This window comes from Bombus fervidus, chromosome 9, assembly GCF_041682495.2.
Source record: "Bombus fervidus isolate BK054 chromosome 9, iyBomFerv1, whole genome shotgun sequence".
NCBI lineage: Eukaryota > Metazoa > Arthropoda > Insecta > Hymenoptera > Apidae > Bombus > Bombus fervidus.
Window position 1 is genome coordinate 9,701,582 of NC_091525.1, and position 19,797 is coordinate 9,721,378.

The window sequence follows — 19,797 nt, forward strand, 5'->3', positions numbered from 1 at the left end:
GCAGCGCTAAATTATTTATTCTATAACATATATACCATCATGGATCTGACTGAGAATCTAGGCGATTACCTCTTAATTTTATATACAATAAGCAAGAAACATTAATATTTCTGTTCAAATAATATAAACCCTATGTCTGATACACAGTGCTGCTTGACAGTGACATAGTATCTATTAAGAGCATGTGTAAATCAATGACTAAGCAATACGACGACTATGTTAATAAACTATTCATGTATATGTTGAAGCAGAAAATTAGGGCAATCAAAACGTGTTTACTATTGCGAACGAAATAAAAAAAAGAATAAAGCTTTTTCTATGGCATCATATTTTGAAAACAAGAGTAAAATCGTTGGAGCGCAAAATTGACTTTTTTTTTGTAAGACTTGCGTAAAAAACATTAAGGAGGAAGCAGGGTGGGGAATAAGTGGAGCTACAGCACACGAGACCAATGCCACGAACGCGATCTCCCACTCCGAACACGCCTAGTATGAACCGAGGAGACGATAGAAATTCTCCATGAGATCTTTATGGCTGTCAGTCGTGGTCTGTGCGTTCGAGCTTCCACATACTCGCCGGGGAGGTCTTTCTGCAAGATTTACCGGACGTAGTTGATCTAATCGAGTACCGAAATAAGTCGTGTTGGCTGTTGTCTCGAAAAACGATTCGAAAAGCATACGTGAGTGCTGATGTGGGTTTTATCCGAAATGATTTTATTTGGAAAGAATTGCAAGCGTGCGAATGGTATAAATGAGTCGAGGTACAGTGAGGATACTTATTAGGGTTTAGATGTATGTGCATTGTGTAGTTTATATTCAATGTACGTAGGACATGTATGATGTTAGTAATTTTGCGCGTAATTCGATGTTTATAATTGTTGCTTGGAAATGTATAAGTATATACTGAGATTTAGGACAGCAAGAATACAGTAGATTTTTAGTGTTGCTTCCTGTGGCTGATCACACACGTTCTGTAGCTATATCCAGAATAGATTTCATGTATTGCTGTAATTGGTAACGATTCCTCCTCGTATGAGACAAAAAAGATTGGAAGCTTATTATCAGACGCTTTATATGTATTGTAATTTATCAAGTATAATGAGTCATGAATAAACGATTATTGTTTGTTCTTGGCGGTTCCGTTTGCGTAAGTGTGTACAGAGCTTTGTTTTACGTGTCTCGGATTGCTACTTAATATAAGGCTTGTTTTGTCAGGCAATGTTTGTTTAGAGAACAAAATATGTCGATGATTAGCAAATTGACTGGTTAGATACTTTTGTTTCATAATCAAACAGGTTGTTAGATTAAATTAATTTAAAGTGGATAAATTAATTAAGGTAATTTGTTTTGGATGAATTGATTATAATTATTCAGAATTGTTAGAAGTTCATTACCATGTCTAATGTAAAACATATATTATTCAATATGTGTGAATGGTAAGATTAATGAACTATTATACAACTAGCATATCATGAAATTTTATAAAGCACGTATCTTGACATTCAGCTTAATCTATGTAACTTTTCAACAATTTTGGAAAGCATATATTTGGTATTAGAAAGTGAATAATTTCAACAAACTATTATTTACATATCTATCTTAATTCATATCATGATTTATATTCAAACCGACAACATATAATGTAAAATATCTAATTTCAGAAAAAAATTCCAAGTCTAAAATTATTATTCATTGTTTGGAAACATTATATCAAATCTTACAAAATAAATTACCAACTAGCACGAAAGAAATTCCATACTATTCGCACAATCGGATCTCAGAAACTTCATTGTATACAATAAGAGGTAGTAGCTTCCAAGATATCGATCCTATCGTTTAAATAATATAGTAGAGGTTGTAACACGATCAATATCATGAGATATCCACTGTAAATTTTATTTTCAATGCATCGATCGTCCCGCATTAAATATTTCTCGTTTAGACATTAGATGTTCAGTTTGATTGTATTTCAAGCACCGTGATTTAAAGAATAAATAGATCAGAAAAAGAACTCGTGATCGAACCCGTTGGAGTTGATTTAATTGCACTGGCTCGCCAGAAACGCGGAAGGATTCTTGGACAAACGTGGTATGTCGCAGCAGCGCGTGGATGAGAAGGTGTTTTGTAGAAGTCGTCGCTCGCTGAGATCGCTTAATTAAAATGCCCTTAGATGGCAATTGTCATTACTCTTCTGAACTGCTCTAACGCCGGAAAGTATTATTGAGAAACTGCTAAAGGAAATTTGTCGTACGAGAATTTTATTGATGCACACTTTATTCGTAATTATTCGACCATTTAAAAGGCAAGAGTTTTGAAAAAAATGCCATGATCTTATAAAACGGAATTATATTTGACGACAGCTACTCTGGAATGAAAATGCCTGTTAACATGTTAAAAGATCAGAACAAAATTCATCAGGAGAGTTTTTATTATTTGTAGGTTCTTCATTCAAAATTCTAGGAAATTTAGTAAACCTGGAGTTTGAAATTTATATGGAGCAGATTGAATAAATTATTACAAGTTGTAGTTTTAAGTTTTGTAAAATTAATAGCTTAGTTATTGGGATCGAAATGAAATAAATATTGAAATATAATTTTATTCCCCTGAGTTAAATGCGACAGGATAAACTAATCATTTGGTGTAAATAACTTTGGAGCTATCGTTAGGGGAACAGAGAAGCTTTTATCTTATTTTGATAACTCTTATGGAACTTCGTAACATTTACTTGAATTATTATATCTCATTTTGCATAGTAAAAGAGCTACGACGTCACATGCTGCTTAAAAGTATCTGAATAGTTGATGGGATATAAGGCGTGCAATCGTAGATAAAATGACTTGCGATAATTTTCCTTATGATCGTTACAACTACGTATAATGTATCACTATGACGCGATAAAAATGGTTTTTAAAAGTTAAGATATCAGAATAAAATTGATGTCCGCTACTATGAAAGCTTATATAATTATTCTGCTTCTTGAACAAGTATTTATCTTCAGATTATTTCATTTTCATATATATGAATCAACGAAAGATATAGTTGACGAGTTAATACTAGTATGTCGTTAATATAAACATTTTAGGGAAATTCATATCCATTTAAATGTCTTGATACTTGATATGAGCGAGTATATCTTCTTGAGTTTCTTATTTATGAAGTGTATTCATAACTTTAATTATGTAAAGTATCACAAAGTAATATTTTATGAAGAATAATGACGATGGTAGTAAAATTTTATAACGATCTCTGGATTTCATTAGAACTCCTTATATAACAATTAGATGTTATTGTGTAATAGCACATTTTGCCTTATCTCTTCTCTTTTTCTCTTTTTCTTTTCAGGGCAGTAATGAAACTCTCTTATGAATCTCGTTACATCAAATAATTTATTATTTGCTTATTGTTTCTGGATTTTAACGCAGTTAATTCTACTTAAAATTAGTTTAAATAACAAGCTACTTCTCTGTTATTTAAAATGGCAAGATACTAACGAATAGAACATGAACAAATATTTGTACATATGACGCAAAGGGCCTTCTCATATTCTTAAACAAACATCTAGAATAATTATGGAAAGATCTAAAAATCCAATTGCTATAAATTCTGAACGAGCAAATAGTGTATGTGTTTCCTCCTTACGATGTTCTTCAAAAAAGAACTAATTAATCTTGTAATGGAGAGACTTTAATCGTTGTTGAGAAAGTAGCAGCCAGTTACAACGTGTTTGCGCGCGCGTTCCAGTTTGTACACTTACATCGCTAGAAAAACATGCAATTTCTCTTCGTATCAATATATTATAAACTGCGTCTCGCGATGAAGAAGTTATCTCGACTTTCGGCAATTTATGATATTGTAAATCGAATTTCACGACGCTGTAATGCAAAACCTGGCTGGAAAATGTATAGAATTTCATTAATATACGCGATGAAAATCAACGAGGAAATCGTTATCGCATCTAATTTTGGAAATCTTTGAAATTGCCGCGATAACCACGTAACATCGTATATCGATGATTTTCTTGGAACTTCTTAATGAATTTGCATTGATTTACTGTAGACAACGATTATTTTCTGAGCTTTATTTTTCGGTAAAGAAAGTCGTACACTGTTTAGAAATAATTTTTTCACGGTAGTTTCTCTCAGAATTTTATTGAATTTTCAGCGATTTGTATTCTGAAGTCAGGTATTTTTTTTTTTTAATTAATTCCACTTTTCGTAACTTGACGTTATTTATAAATAAATTCCGTACCATGGATTCTCTTGGAATTTTAATACGTTTACAATGATTCGCTTTGAACTAGAACCTTTTATAATCAATCCTAATTTTTCATTGCTGCATGTCGTTCGTAAATAAATATTCACTGTGTTAGGCTATTTAAGTATGGCGTTAAGTAGGCGTTTACTGATGATTTCGTGGACAAATTACGGATACGTGGTCTGGGAATCGTACTGTTATGTTTGAAATGATTAGATAGCCTGAGACTCGATAAACTATCATAGGAAATTTTACTGAAGATTTTCCATTCAAAGTTTATCAAATCTGTGATATAAACGTAGTGTTTCGATTCTATGTTGAAGATTAATCGGAAAAAAAGAAACCAATCCAAGCCCTAGAAAAACGTGATAACGACATAGGAAGAAATTCGGAGAATAGAAAGTAACAGAATTTTATATTTCCACTGAATCGTAATTGATTCGTCGGAATTCGAGAAAAATTGCATTGATAATTTATAACACGCGTTTCAAATTAAACAGACAATCGTGAAGCAAGATTTTACGTCGAGAAACGCGCGGTATTTTCACGGTTGATTGATCGTGCATTTCACGGAAGATTTCGAGGATACGAAACGACCGATACGAGAGTTTAGAGATTAATTAAATGCTTAAAGCTTCTTCGTCCGTTGCCTTTAAGGTTGCATTTAACGAATAGTGGTAATTTCTCGTTGCAGTTATTTCCTGGTATGGCGTGCCGGTCGATGACTGATCTCAATTGCGTTTCTTCGAAATTATTCAATTTCGAGATTCCAACGCGTTTCTTGATGTATTATACGCCCGATAGCAATTTGTATATACCGACGGTGTACCGCGATTTCTTGCGCGTTTACAGTTGATCGTGATAAACGATCGGGAATAAGGAAGGAACGACGGAGAAACGTAGCCTCGTAGACGTTTAGTAATGCCAAGGGTCGAGAAGATACCAGCGGAGAAACAACTTCTCCGCATTTTTAGCTTAGTTAGTCATTTTTTGTTCTTTCTAAATGAGAGGATTTTTGTGCTTCTATTTAGAATTTCATCATACAGCAATTTATGTTATTTGAATTTTTTAATTATTTTATTAGAATTGTTGGAATTTTATTTCTTTCATTTTGGTTGCTGATGATATTTCTCTTTTTAAATGAAAAAGTTTTTCGAAAGTTTCTTCAGCAGTTCTACTATTTTTTAATTAGGTATACTTGTGATTTTGTGTTTGATTTAGAAACATTGTTCAAGCGTTTACGTTCTAAGAAAGGAAGAGTTTATTGCTCAATAATTTGAGATTAAATTCAATAAATAGAATCTTGTAATAATTTGAGTTGATCTTTACGCGGTGAAAACTTCGAAAAAGTTTGACAATTTACGGTTACCGCAGGGAATATTTCTCAAAAAGCTCGCTGCTAATGTATATCTAAGCGATCTTATAGCCTGTTTCCGTTGAATCATTTATCAGCACGTTTTGTTTCATCATCGCTAGATCTCGTTAACAAATGAATTGTCTGTAGGCGAGAGACAATCACGTGCAAGGCTGACCTATTGTAAAATTTCCTTTATAAAACAGGAAAATATTTTTTTTTTTCCATATTATGAATTATGTTTTAGTAAAAATTCGTAACACGCTGGAAACCATCAAGGCAAGTCGTTAAAAGCCCCACAAGGCCCACTTAAAAAAAAAGAAATTCCGAGAGTAATTATTTTGAGACGATAAACCACATATTCGTAATCACAGTAAATAATCAAGAGTTTCTACAATTACGTTCTACAAAAGAATCCTTAGCCAGTTGAAGATGCAATTGGTACGCGTAAAATCTAAGCTTCCTAATTATCTCCAACCATAACGCGAGACCGTGCTCTCGAGTTAATTACCTTCGTTACCGGTCTAATTAATTACACAGCTGCACGCGTTTACGCGATTGAACGATAATAAACAAGGCTCCCGATGAAACCGTTTGTACTCTGGCAAATTGGCTGCTGCAACGATAAAAATTCTCAGTCCCCGTTTAACGTCGCTATTGTTACGTTACGATCTTTCTTGTGATTTTGTCGTAGCTAGAAAACCTGTCGTCTTTAATGAACGCCCGTTCTTACGCCAATTACGTTTTTGTTCTTCGTTTCTCGATTCTTGGTTTCTTTCGTAACATCGTACGATTCTCTGCACGATTAAGATCTTACGGTTGTGTATGTTGCTTTGCTTCTAGTAGAGAGTTGGAAAGAGAATTCAAAATTTTTAATGCGTTCTGTTTTTCGATATAAGAATGATATAAAAATTTGTCGCGTAAAGTACACTGAAATTAGAAAAGACTTCAAGATGGAATTTTATAGATAGACTATGAACGTTTGAGCTTGGAATTGTAAAAAAGAATTTTAAATTTTAAATGAATCTGGTTGTTAAATATATAAATGGGACAAAAGCTTCCTGGGTAAAATACAATGCAAATAGAAGAAATTTCGAGGTGAAATTTTATAAATAGATTATGAACGTTTGCTCCGGGGATTGTAGAAAGAATTAAGCATTTTTAACGAATCTTGTCCTTAAATATACAAATAAGGTAAATGGAATGAGGAAAGATTTCGAGGTGGAATTTTATAAATAGATTATCAATATTTGAACCGGTAATTATGAAAAGGATTAAAAATTTTAAATGCGTCTTGTTCAATACATAAACGAGATAAATATTTATTGCATAAAGGAGGCTGAAGTTAGAAAGGATTTTAAATGTTAAAAATAAATTATGAGCGTTTTTTGTGCATTTTGTAAACAATTTAAAGATGTACGAATATGTATGATTTAATAGAATAATACAAATATACAGGGTGAGCTACATACAATTAAATCTTGAAATAGCTATAATATAGAATAATTTCAAGAAAAGTTCTCCCATTAAGGAAACATATTTCTGACTATATTATATCGATAAAATAACTCCAAGAAAAGAACAGATTGTTCAATGATATCTTATAAGCGTTAGTTCTTCTTGAACCACAGATTGTAACGTATCGTTGTCATTGGAAATGATATGTCTGTCAAAAGAATCTATTTTTCCTCGCAGCATAGAGCGTGTTAACAATAAATTTAACGCAGAGAAAACCAATCAAGCTTAGAATCTAGGTATGTAGGTCCTTGTTTATTTTCTCCTGGTGCTCTCTTTATTTGCCCATCCATCTGGAGGGCTCGTAAAAAGTTTCGATCAGCCTTGCAATAATAGGGGAATTTCTCGCGAAGGGTGGACGTCAGCGTTTAATAAATGAGCACTGGCTTATGAATAAACGGTACGTGTCATAAATTGCTTCTTCATAAGGTTTCGCTTTATCTGGTTTAATCTGGTGATAATTGTGATACATAAAATTAATTTTCATCAGTAATGATTTCTAGAGGTTTAAGGCGTCGACGAAGCTTGAGACGAAACGATGGAATTTCATTGAAACGAATTTAATACGAATTTCGAATATTTGTTCGACGTATTTTCTACTTTTCTTCGAGGATTTTTTCCGGCTTTTATGTTATTTTTTCGGTATGAAGTCATTTGTGCTAATTTTAGTATGACAAAATCGCTCGGTATGGTCAGAAGACCGTATGTGGTATTTTAAAAGTAGAAATATAATAATAATTTATATATATATTCAAATAATAGTTAATTAAATTAGATAATGTTTGGAGTGAGTTTTAGAAATTCGAAGTTGTAGAATGAGATCGAAATAGATGCGATATAGATTTTCAGTATCTTTATATTTTTATTTGGAAATTCTTCAAGATTTTTATGCTGCTAATAGTATCAAATAATTCCTGACGATTAAAGAACTGTCGGTAGAACAACATCGACGACGAAATATCTGATAAATGATTATTCGTCCAAGTACCGAAGAACGATATTCAGCTCGTAAAAGGAAACGCTATCGCGAAACTTATAGAAGTATTTCGATAGCTTTCACTGATTTTTAATGCTGCTATAAATTTTCATTATAGTCGGTTTTATTGGAATTTCGAGAGAACATAAAAGGTCATAGTTGAACGTAAAGGAACATACAATTGTTACGGATCGTGCCAGATTTCACGATATCTACCGAGTCGAAAACATTTACAGTGCTTTCATATGCTCGTCACATCCTTCGCGTTTATATTCATGTCTCTCGCATACTTCAGCCAGATTGGTAAATAAAATTTGAACAAGCGTCCTCATATTTTTACTTGAAATAAAAATTCTAAAAATACCCCGCCTTTGAGTTACCTGGGTAATAAATTTCAAAAAGTCTAAATATATTATCCTGCTTTTTTTCCCTATATGGGTCAGTCTTTTCATAGTTTTATTAGTTCCAGAAATAATCTTCTTTTCTATAAGATTATACAAGGTGTGCTTGCATTAATAGACCGTAGTACGTTATGTACTTTGTCTAACTGGGCGCATTGCTTTATATACATATATAATTAAGGAGTTACCTAATCAATTGATTTTGCCACTCAACGAGGCATCCGATATTTCAAAAGGATTGAAACGCTTATATAAGCAAAGATATTACATAAAATTATTACGCTATGCTGGTAGCAGCATCTCCCTCATCTCTGCAACATTTCATCTGTTCAATTACTTTCAATGCTACGTTTGCGATGGTAGAGTTACATACACGTTATTACAGTATATATTATGTCAGTTGAGCATTGTCTACTATAGATATTTATTTTCTATTATATGCGATATTCTCTTGTATCTTTGAATTCTCAGGAAAGATGCTTCTCCATATCAGTATTGCCTCTCTAACTTTAATTTCTGTGGATATTATGTACACGTAAAATAGCTCTTTTAAGTATGAATTATTTTAGAAAAAGCCTGTTCACTAATAATTTAATTTCTCACAAGAATCTTTCCCTATTCGAGTTTCATTTTATCTTTACTCTAGAGAATTGTAATTTTGTTAATTGCAAGGGGTAAAATATATTTCCATGTCACGCGCTCCCCTTTCTACAAAGCATTTTAATTTTCTCGTTTCAAGCATCAAAGCCTAACTTCGAATTATCTCGGTAAATAATCCCCAAAATATAAAATAAAATTGTAAAAGCTCTAACGAAGGAGCAAATACGAAAAGGAAATATTTTTCACGTTGGAAATTTTCTTCCGTGGTAATTGTCGATCGTAATCTCCTCAAAGAAGTCTTAATTAACCGCGAGGCGTCTTTTAGCAGTTTCGATCGATACATTTCAATCCAAAAATACCCACATACGTCAGTATATATCTGCGAACGATCGTTAGTGTTCCAAATACGAAAGTAAAAAAGTGACAGCACCTTCGATTCGACTTATCTTTTACAAATGCGACAATGACAAGCTGTTTGTCATATAAGCGGGCAAGTTTTCGACGAGACCAAGGACTTGCTTTCCTTCTTGGGCAAGTTGCGCATAAATCGTCTAACACAGAACAAAAGTTTCAGTTACCAAGACCCGGGGAAAGCTTCTTCGAGCCGCGTTCGACCTTCGAGCTTCTTTTCAAATTCGTCGTTTCCTCTTCCTGCTCGTTCCGCACTACTTCGTTTCGACTTCCTTCTCCTTCAAGGAAACAACTCGTTCTCTTCGAACTTCCATTCTACGGAATCTTTGTTTACGTGTAACGTGTGACGCGTGTGTGACGTTGTTCGTTTCGATCCGACGCAAATTTCGCTCGTCGATCAGCCACAAAGTCTTCCGTAATATATTATTTTCACCATAGAAAACGCTATCTATACTTTGGACCTGAGTCTGATCTCATTTGCAATTCAGATTTATTAGACACGTGACTTGTTTTCAAGAAGTTCTTATCGATGGTGACTTGAAAGTTTGGTGTTGTTCATTGAAATTGGACAGCCGTGGAATTTGCGAAGTATGAATTTGATTAATGGTGGTTTGAGGCTTGGCGATTATTTTCTACGACAATGTGACATAAATCCTCTGTCCGAGATTATCTTTGTGGATTCTAAGTTCTAAATTGTAAACGTTAACATCTAATGATTTAACAGTTTTCATAACGTCAACATTTTTATAATTTTGTCTCCTTAAATTCTAAATAAGCTACGTAACGAGGAGTTGTGAAAAGGAAATTATCAGATTTGTTAAGGTTGAAATAATTCGTTTTATTTATAGTTTCTTTGTACCGTCATTGTACGTCTGTTGACGTCAAATTTTTTACAATCTTGCCTTTAATTTCAATTCTGCATACCGTGTTCTTCTTGGACACAGAGAAGTAGGAATTTATAAGTTGCGAATAATTAGATTTTTCATTCGTTCGCGCCAAAAATATTACTTAAATCTTGTTGAATAAAGCACAGGTATGGCGCATAATGTCAGCGTTCGCTAAATCACATGTCTTGAAGAAACTGTTTCTAAGAACGGCTATAGGTTGCTTGGTAATTGACAAGATTCACAACAATGACTTCGCAGTGTTTGTCTTTAAGATATAAATAAATCTGTGAATATCTTCGATAGACTGCTTTTCACGGACTACGTTCTCCACGAAACGAATGACAGTACAAAGAAACTGTAAATAAAATCAATTACTCTGACTTTGACGATTCTAACAATCTTCTGCGGTTCATAAACCAAAAGTTACAGATCAAATGAATAAATAGAAAAAAAAAAAGTATGAAAATCTACAAATGAATTTGATCTACAGCTATCATACTTAACACTCTTTTCTTTAACACGTTGAATGCCATGGGGGTCACCCAGATTAGTAGAAATATATAATTTGGACAAATATCAATAGTTATAAATTTTGTATTATTACCATCGTTAATGAACAATAATCCTAAGGAACGTTTTGACCTGAAAGATGTTTGATGGTAATTAAGGGCCTTAACAGTACAGTAAAAAATGCTAAACCTTGTGAGGTCTTTTAGGATTATTGCGGGTCCGAATAAGTATGACCGAGGGATGGATTATGGTTTATGGTAGGTCCTGGGACGTAACAACATAGAACAATTATTTAGCAACGCGAAGGAACAATATGAGATAATTGATAATCGTAAAGAATAGGTGAATCGAACGAAATTGCACTACAGCTCCATGGGGGTCACTGGTAACCTCCATGATAAATTCATTAATGATGATTATACACCGTAACGTATCTCTTGTAGGTAATATTTCAACATCAAAATCAACATCAAATCAACAATCAATTTCAACATCAAAAATTCATTGTGGCGCCATAGCCAAACCTTGTAAAACTGGCGTGCCATTCAACGTGTTAACAAGCTTCTACTTAGTTACTCTAATTACTTTAATTAATTACCAAATTTTACCATAAACATTAGATATAAGGATATTTTCAAAAAAGATAGTCCATTATATATTTATATGCAGAAGACTCAAGTATAATTTTAATTCAGTCTTTTTAAAAACGAAGAGAAAGAGACTCTCGAGATGACTTAAAATAAAGTTCTCTTCGATGATGTGTCAGTGAAACGAGGACTACAGGGGCTTAAATATAGTAACCGTAACTGAAAACGTTCTCTCGTGTGGTAAACACGCTCGTGTATAACGCACGACGAGGTATTTTTCGCATGCATGAACTATTTCGATCCTACGTTACGTCGATCATCAAGAAATTTGCTTGTTTCGACTCGTATGAACGATAAATCTTCTCTTCGCTCGATCAGTTTCGATCGACATTTGTTCTTTAACATATCGAAAGGCGATGATTCCATAATAATTCAGGCGATAATTCAGGTGACAAGACGGACTGAAGTTAAAGGATGCCGGTCCTCTACGCCTCCATTCGTCGCCCTTCCTGGATACCAAGGTACAGTATATTTGAAATGTCCCCTACAACAGAACCAACGAAACCTGTTTAATAAGCGATTTATCATTGTTAGTCGTTTTATAGGTGTCTTGGATGCGAAGAGTGGAAAAGGTTTTGTAAATTATGTTCCGCACTTACAAATGGAAAATGTTTCTTTGTGCGATTAATGTTTCATCTGGACATACATGCAATTTATTTGTACATGTTTATTTATACACAGCGTAGATAAAAATGTGGGCCAGCCTTACCAGAGACACACAACATTTATCGTTTAAATAGGTTGTAATTTGTTAAGTTTATTAAGTTCATTATACAACAACTGGTTAAAATCGTCTCGATCGATGATTATGGAGCGCTCCGTTTTATGTTCAAAAACACAATATCATCTAAAAATTGGAACGAGTAATGTTATTTGAAATCACGATAAACGATAATCACGATAATTAGATAACATAGATTTACTGCACATATATTGCTCGCTTTTCGCGTTTCCGAGGGAAAATAGTTTTAGACGATACTTTACGATCGAATAAATACTTCTCGCGTTGCGTTTATCTTTGTTAACGTTATTACAAAATTGATTGCAAATTGTGCATTGATCACCTTCAGAAACATAAAGCGACGAAGGATCGTGACAGTGACGAATGGATCGTTGTTCTTAAAATATATCTCTGTGTACGTTAAATGCGATAAATTTGTTGCACATAAAAGCTCAAGCTTCATATGCAATATATATATTCTCTGTTCTTCGGGACTTCGATCCTGCTTCTGTCACTAATTTTTACTTTCATTACTAATAAAAACGCCTGTGAACCTCAAAGGACCAAACCACGAGTATCATGTTGACTAAGGTGTAAATTTAAAATATAAAATGTCTAATGATTACTTGTTTCCATTTAAAACAATACCTGTTGTTACGACCGTTCGCGGAGAGACGCGGTCGCGAGGAAAACGCGTCAGCGAGAGGCGTAAATTCTCGCTACGATTCGGCTAATCGACGCCGCGAATTAGTCGTTCCCCGTGTTTCGGTTAGGATAACAGGGGTGGTTAATTGAAATTAACACTGTGTTAACAGGTTAATATGATGTATATATTCAACAATGGATTACACAATATTATGAGCGTCACAAGTATTTGACGATGAGTACAGCTTATGCGTTACAGAAAATGTGACCCGATTTGACGATATCTCTCGATGAGATAGTTAGACTTTACAAACGGATTGATTTGAAGATAGAACCGTGGTAGACTTATTGACTGTTCGGACGACGAAAATGGACTCCCCGGTTACATATTTCGAATGAGACTGATCGGTTAGAGTGTTCGAATGAGACTGATCTCCTTAGACCGATTCTTTGTCTTTCGGGGAGACGACCCCCCATATGCTCGGATCACGCCATCGCACGCGCCGATGATCACGCAGGCCGACTTCTTCGTTTATAAAATAACGGTCCGAGATCGACGGTTCCAGAACTCGTTATTTGGTGATAAATATGCGCTCATCGATACGATGTATATTTTTCGTCGGGCAGATAAGAGGATGTATCTGCGACGCTGGAGGGCCGCGAGCGACGGTTGGAAATACGATCTCTAAAAAGCCTCGTGGCGTAACATACTCCCCCCGTTGAGAGGGTACCGATCAAGTACTATGGGTAATACTGTGAGGTGGATCTCTCGTTAGACTTCGTAGCTGTTGGGTGTTTCGGAGTCATCTGTCGGCGATCTGCTCGGTAGTGGTACCATCCGCTTGACGCTCCGATCCAGTGTGCTTGTTGCCGTTCGTACGGTAGCCGTCCGTATGATGCCGTCTGCGCCGGGCTGGACCTTGATGATTCTGCCCAATGGTCATCGCATTGGGAGAACGTTGTCTTCTATGAGGAGGACGATGATGTCTTCTAGTATGCCGTAACTGCCCTTGCTCCCTTTGGTTCGTATGTTCAGCTCGTGTGGATATTCTTGATGCTAGCTGGAGAAGGTTGGTTGGAGTATCCCTGAAAACTCAATCTCGCAAACTTGTTAGTCTCCGATGAGGAGGTGACTGGGAGTAAGGATTAAGAGATCGTTTCGATCTGGAGATATCGAAGTTGGCGGTCTGGAGTTGAGGGTTGGTTTTGATTCTGATAGGGAGTGTGTTTCGCGTTTTAATTGTATGAAGCTTGTTAATGACGACACGTCTGAGATGTCGTTTGAAGAATTGCTGCTAGCTTCCACAATCCGTTGAAGTGAGGCGAGTTGAGAGTGTGAAGTGCCATTCGATCCATCGGCCGGCTAGAAAGACTGACCCTTCGATGAGCGATGAATCTTCCCAGAGACGCGACGAAGGCCTCGCTTATGAGATCGTTGACCAGCTCGATGTGGACTGCATTAACTGCAAGACGTATAAGTTGGATACGAATACCTGGATTCTGCGGTGGTTGCGATCCTCTCGCTCTTTGACGTAAATGATTTGCAATAGGTGATTCTGAGGTTGATGAATGGGCGAGATTCCCTTCGTAGAGTACGGATTACATCTGAAAATTACTAAATTATAGTGATTTGACAAGTTTGTTGTTTATGTCCTGTTCGGAAACTCCTTGTAGTTTCGATCGCTGTGGTTCTCGTCGTTTTAGGAATTTGCGGTTGTGTTTTTGGGCCCAGGAAGTGTCGTTTTGTGCCTTGATCCTGGAGGTATCGTGAAGCACCTCTGCCCAGGAAGTGTCATGGAACACCTCTGTCCATGAAGTGTCGTAGAACACCTCTGCCCATGAAGTGTCGTTGAATTCTTCGATCCTGGAGGTGTTATGCAGCAGCTCGGCCCAGGAAGTATTATGGAACACCTCTGCCCATGAAGTGTCGTGGAATGTCTCGATCATGGAGGTGTCGTGGAGTACCTCGACCCAGGAAGTGTCTTGGAACACCTCTGCCCATGAGGTGTCGTTGAACGGAATTCTTGTGTTGCCTGATGTTGATTCGTCCAACACGATGCGGAGTTTTGGAGTTGATTGGGAGGTTGGGCTCCCCCCGATGATCCGCCCGAATCGCGCTCTCTTAGTGATGATCCTTGGCGGAGAATGAGCGTTGGGCGTCGCGACGCTGGACGTCGTAACTGTGACTTGCCTTGGCATTGGAAAATATGTTGGCGTTATTGGAGCCAGGGGTGACTCCAGTGAGATCTTCGTGGTTTTTTCCCGAGACTTGTCCGATGCAGCAATCTGTGGGCTCAGTGGATAAGTATTGAAAACTGATGGTGTGGTTTGACAACTAATCTCATTTGAGGAATTCGTTACGGTGGTGACAACGTGATGATTATTCCGCTTCGGGTAATTTGCAGATGTGGCCCCTTTCGAAAATGGCGAAGGTGGCATCTTCGTGTTATGTCCAGGAGAATGACTCTCCGATATGATACTCCTGCTCTCAGATGATACAGGTAACGTGCTGTAAGACAGACTGAACATTGAGATGTTGATTGAGGAGGAAATGTTCCTAGAGAATCTTATCATGGATTTCGAAACCCCTGCTGTAGGTTTTGATTCGAAATTGACTCTGTTGTCATGAACGGGATTCAGTTTTTTCCGGTCCAGAGGATCGTGAGAGGTTGTCTTCAAGTCGCGTGTTGGCGAAGAGTTGCGAGTGGCAGAGGTTGTCTGATTCAAGGCGCTTGCTGGCGTTGAATCAGATTGTTCAGATAATGATAATGCGAAATTGTTTGTCGTCGAATCGCGTTTTGGCTCTGAGTTGCGAACGTTAGAGATTGTCTGATTCAAGCCGATTGGTAGCGTTGAATCAGATTGTTCCGATAATGATGACACGAACTTGGTCGTCGTCGAGTCGCGTGTAGGCGATGAGCAGCGAACGTTCGAGGTTGTCTGATTCAAGGCGATTGGTAGCGTTGAATCAGATCGTTCAGATACTGATGACGCGAGCTTGTTTGTCGTTAAGTCGCGTATTGGGGATGAGTTGCGAACGTGAGAGATTGTCTGATTCACGGCGATCGGTAACGTTGAATCAGATTGTTCAGGTAGAGACGTTGCTATCGTACTTGTCGTCTGGTCGCGTATTGACGATGAGCGGCGGACGTTAGAAGTTGTCTGATTCACGGCGACCGGTATCGTTGAATCAGATTTTTCGGATAATGAGGACGCGAACTTGATCGTCGTCGAGTCGCGTGTTGGTGCGCTGCGAGTATTATGCAATGAACTTCGCGTGTCATGCGACGGAATCGGCGCTAGACTCGATACGAGATTCTCCATCGGCGGAGTATGATCATTGTTACTGTTATTATTTAGATTATTCTTACGTCTCTGGTAACTGCTGGAAGTATTGCTGTTGCATTCCGATAGTTTTGGATTCGCCACTGCGTTGGAGACATCCGTTGAGGAAGAATCAATGTTGTTGAGTCTGATCAATCGTACCATCAGGTCTAAATAGATATCCGATAAGTCCTCAGGTTCGTTGTCGTCGATGTCGAGCAATTTGTTAAGGACAATGTTGAATTGTTTCCAATTGTCGTCGACCAGTGTTTGATAAAATTTTAAGCTGCCCTTGTTGCGCTGCCCGGACTGTTCGTATTGGTCGAGTAGTCTCCATACGGTCTTGAATTCTTCGCTTATATCGTCGTACTCCTGTTTCAAGGCGGTGATTCTTGCTTCGTTTGCCATTTTTTGTGATGAAGATACTTCGTTAACGAAGGTGGTACTTGTGATGTGTGATCGGTGTATCCCGATGCAGAATTGTTCCGGCTGCAGTGCTCGCTCGTCACTGTGCAGCGGGATATCGTGATGTTCGCGAGGAAGGCGTTCTTCCCGAAGATCACTCGTGTTGTAGTGAAACTGAAGTTGTTCCGACTGCAGGTTGTCGCTTGTCCCTGTGCAGTGGAATGTCGTTGACGTACGTTTCGTGAGGAAGGCGATTCTTCCCGAAAGTGACGTGTTTTGTCGTGCGATCGAAGTTGTTGAATATCGTTATGTTGACGATTGTCCAGTTGCGGCGGGAGGCTGCATGGTTGCGTCTTCAACCATTGAATTATGCCTCTTCCAAGGTGACGGCCCCTTGACGTTACTGACTTCGCTGGAGTGGTAACGCTTCCGCTGCTGGTTATGTTGGATTCATGTGGCACTGTCTGGTAGTGGGTGTCACTGGTGTGCACTTTTCACTTACCACTGAATCCGGCTCGAAGGACCAAATGTTACGACCGTTCGCGGAGAGACGCGGTCGCGAGGAAAACGCGTCAGCGAGAGGCGTAAATTCTCGCTACGATTCGGCTAATCGACGCCGCGAATTAGTCGTTCCCCGTGTTTCGGTTAGGATAACAGGGGTGGTTAATTGAAATTAACACTGTGTTAACAGGTTAATATGATGTATATATTCAACAATGGATTACACAATATTATGAGCGTCACAAGTATTTGACGATGAGTACAGCTTATGCGTTACAGAAAATGTGACCCGATTTGACGATATCTCTCGATGAGATAGTTAGACTTTACAAACGGATTGATTTGAAGATAGAACCGTGGTAGACTTATTGACTGTTCGGACGACGAAAATGGACTCCCCGGTTACATATTTCGAATGAGACTGATCGGTTAGAGTGTTCGAATGAGACTGATCTCCTTAGACCGATTCTTTGTCTTTCGGGGAGACGACCCCCCATATGCTCGGATCACGCCATCGCACGCGCCGATGATCACGCAGGCCGACTTCTTCGTTTATAAAATAACGGTCCGAGATCGACGGTTCCAGAACTCGTTATTTGGTGATAAATATGCGCTCATCGATACGATGTATATTTTTCGTCGGGCAGATAAGAGGATGTATCTGCGACGCTGGAGGGCCGCGAGCGACGGTTGGAAATACGATCTCTAAAAAGCCTCGTGGCGTAACACCTGTACTTCTGATAAAAACACAAACACTAAAAAGTCAGAAACATCTAATCTTTCTTACATTAAAGGACTACCTCCTCCAAGAAACTTTTCTTCCTTAGTCAACTACTCAAACATTCCGCAACCCACAGCGCGCACAATCGATCCAAGCCACCCTCGTAAACCGCCTACACGTTAACCTTGCATCCCTCTAGTCGACGCTCGTAATGTCAGAGAAAGAAAAAGGAAGAAAGTGGTGCGATAAACCGTAGACTAGACTCCCTCACGCGATTAAAAGTCGCCAGAAGAAATCGAAGAGGGAGAGAGAGAGAGAAACATTGTTTGTTTTCTGCGACGATCCGCTGTGTTTGGCACGGTTTTAGGGGTGGGAGGTAGCGTTGCGGGTAAGAGGGCGGCTTTTGCGCATAATCCTATGACCTCTTTAGCGCGACGATCCTTCGAAAAGGATACACGGAATGCGCTATCAATTCCACCTTCTCCCGTCGGCGTTTCGAAGGACTGTTTGGCCGTGTTCCAACGCACGAACCAGCAGAAAGCTCGCAGTAAGAGGCGACCATCCGCGACTTTTCGCCGATCCTTATTGGCTTAGCATAGTTTCGTCGCGATGCCGTCTCGGTCCGCGTGATTCTTCCTCTTCCGTACGCTCGTCACAGAGTGATTTACATCGAGAACAACTTCCTCGACGGAACACGCTTCTGCGTCTCGTCCTTTCATTTTCTCTCCTCTGTTTTGTATCCGATGTTCTTCTTGTCTGGAGATTGATGCGAGAAAGGCTGAGAGTTAGAAGAAGAGAATTTTCGCCATTCCACGCCGATCGAGGAGCGTAAATGTTGAACCGTTGCACTCGACACGCACCAAGATTTGTTTGTGGTTTGTACATAACGGATGATGGGTGAGCTCGTATCTTGTGGAATCGTTGCAGCGGTATGTGCGTTGCGTGTGCGTGTCATGTTTGAACGAAGAGTGCATTAGATCGTGTGTTAAATTGAATGGAAAGTTTCTCGATCTTCTGTGCGATGCAACTTGTTCGGATATTTTTCTACCGATTCGAATATCGTTACATGACTAGTATAAATATTGTAAGTGTACATTAGCAGTTACAATTATTCGGACGACGTCGAAAGTCGATGGATATTGCTCGAATAATTGTAATTTGAGACGCCGGATTTCTAACGAATAATAAACACGATGAAAACTGTTTCGTTCTAGCGAGAAATCGTATGCGTGAACAGTAGCCAAAGGATTTTTTATTAACTTTTATTAATTGGTTTTGGAAGCGTAGGAAAGTATAACAAGTGCTTACGCTTTCCAAATAATTATGATTTTCATTTTTCAAAGAGTATCCTTAACTATTAAAGATCAAAGAACACAATTTTTCATGTCAGTAATGTTGAAACATTCATCGCTTTCCAAGAACAAGAAGCTAATTACTCGTTTGTTCTACATTTCAAGAATTTGTTTGATCGACCAATAATTCCAGTATATTTTTACAATGAAACTGTTTGAGGGTTTAATATGATAATAACGCAGAAACTTTCCATTCAGCCAAATAACGTTGTTTTTGATTCCTATCAGTCTGTTTGGGAAGAAGGTATTGTTTGGTATTGAAGGCCACGATGTTAGGACGATGGCCGATTAAAAATCTTGGCAACTTCCTGTGCGTGAATCATCGTTAGTCGCGAATTTTCGAGCCTTTTTTGTAACACTGTGCTTCTCTTCTCTGTCCCACGATTTATTCGTGCGGGAACGAAATTACACTTGCAATTAATATGGCTTGTTAGAAGTAACAAACAGCGATATACCTTTCGTCACTATCTGAACATTTCGATGCTTCTAAATTCTGTTTTGTATATTTTTAGTATTTTTGTTAGCAATATGTACAAGGTGTTTCAAGAAGGTCGTTAAAATTGAAATATAAGTG

At 37.8% G+C, this 19,797-nt stretch overlaps 2 long non-coding RNA genes across 2 annotated transcripts in view; one reads left to right on the forward strand and one right to left on the reverse strand.

The window, feature by feature from the left end:
- LOC139990568 (uncharacterized) overlaps window positions 1–19,797 on the forward strand; it is a 23,044-nt gene continuing 3,247 nt past the window's right edge. Inside the window, exon 1 of the long non-coding RNA XR_012453388.1 lies at window positions 1–679. This is a non-coding gene — a long non-coding RNA (uncharacterized lncRNA). The remainder of the gene's footprint in view (window positions 680–19,797) is intronic.
- Window positions 11,650–19,797, reverse strand: part of LOC139990575 (uncharacterized) — a 17,437-nt gene continuing 9,289 nt past the window's right edge. Inside the window, exon 2 of the long non-coding RNA XR_011800592.1 lies at window positions 11,650–12,038. This is a non-coding gene — a long non-coding RNA (uncharacterized lncRNA). The remainder of the gene's footprint in view (window positions 12,039–19,797) is intronic.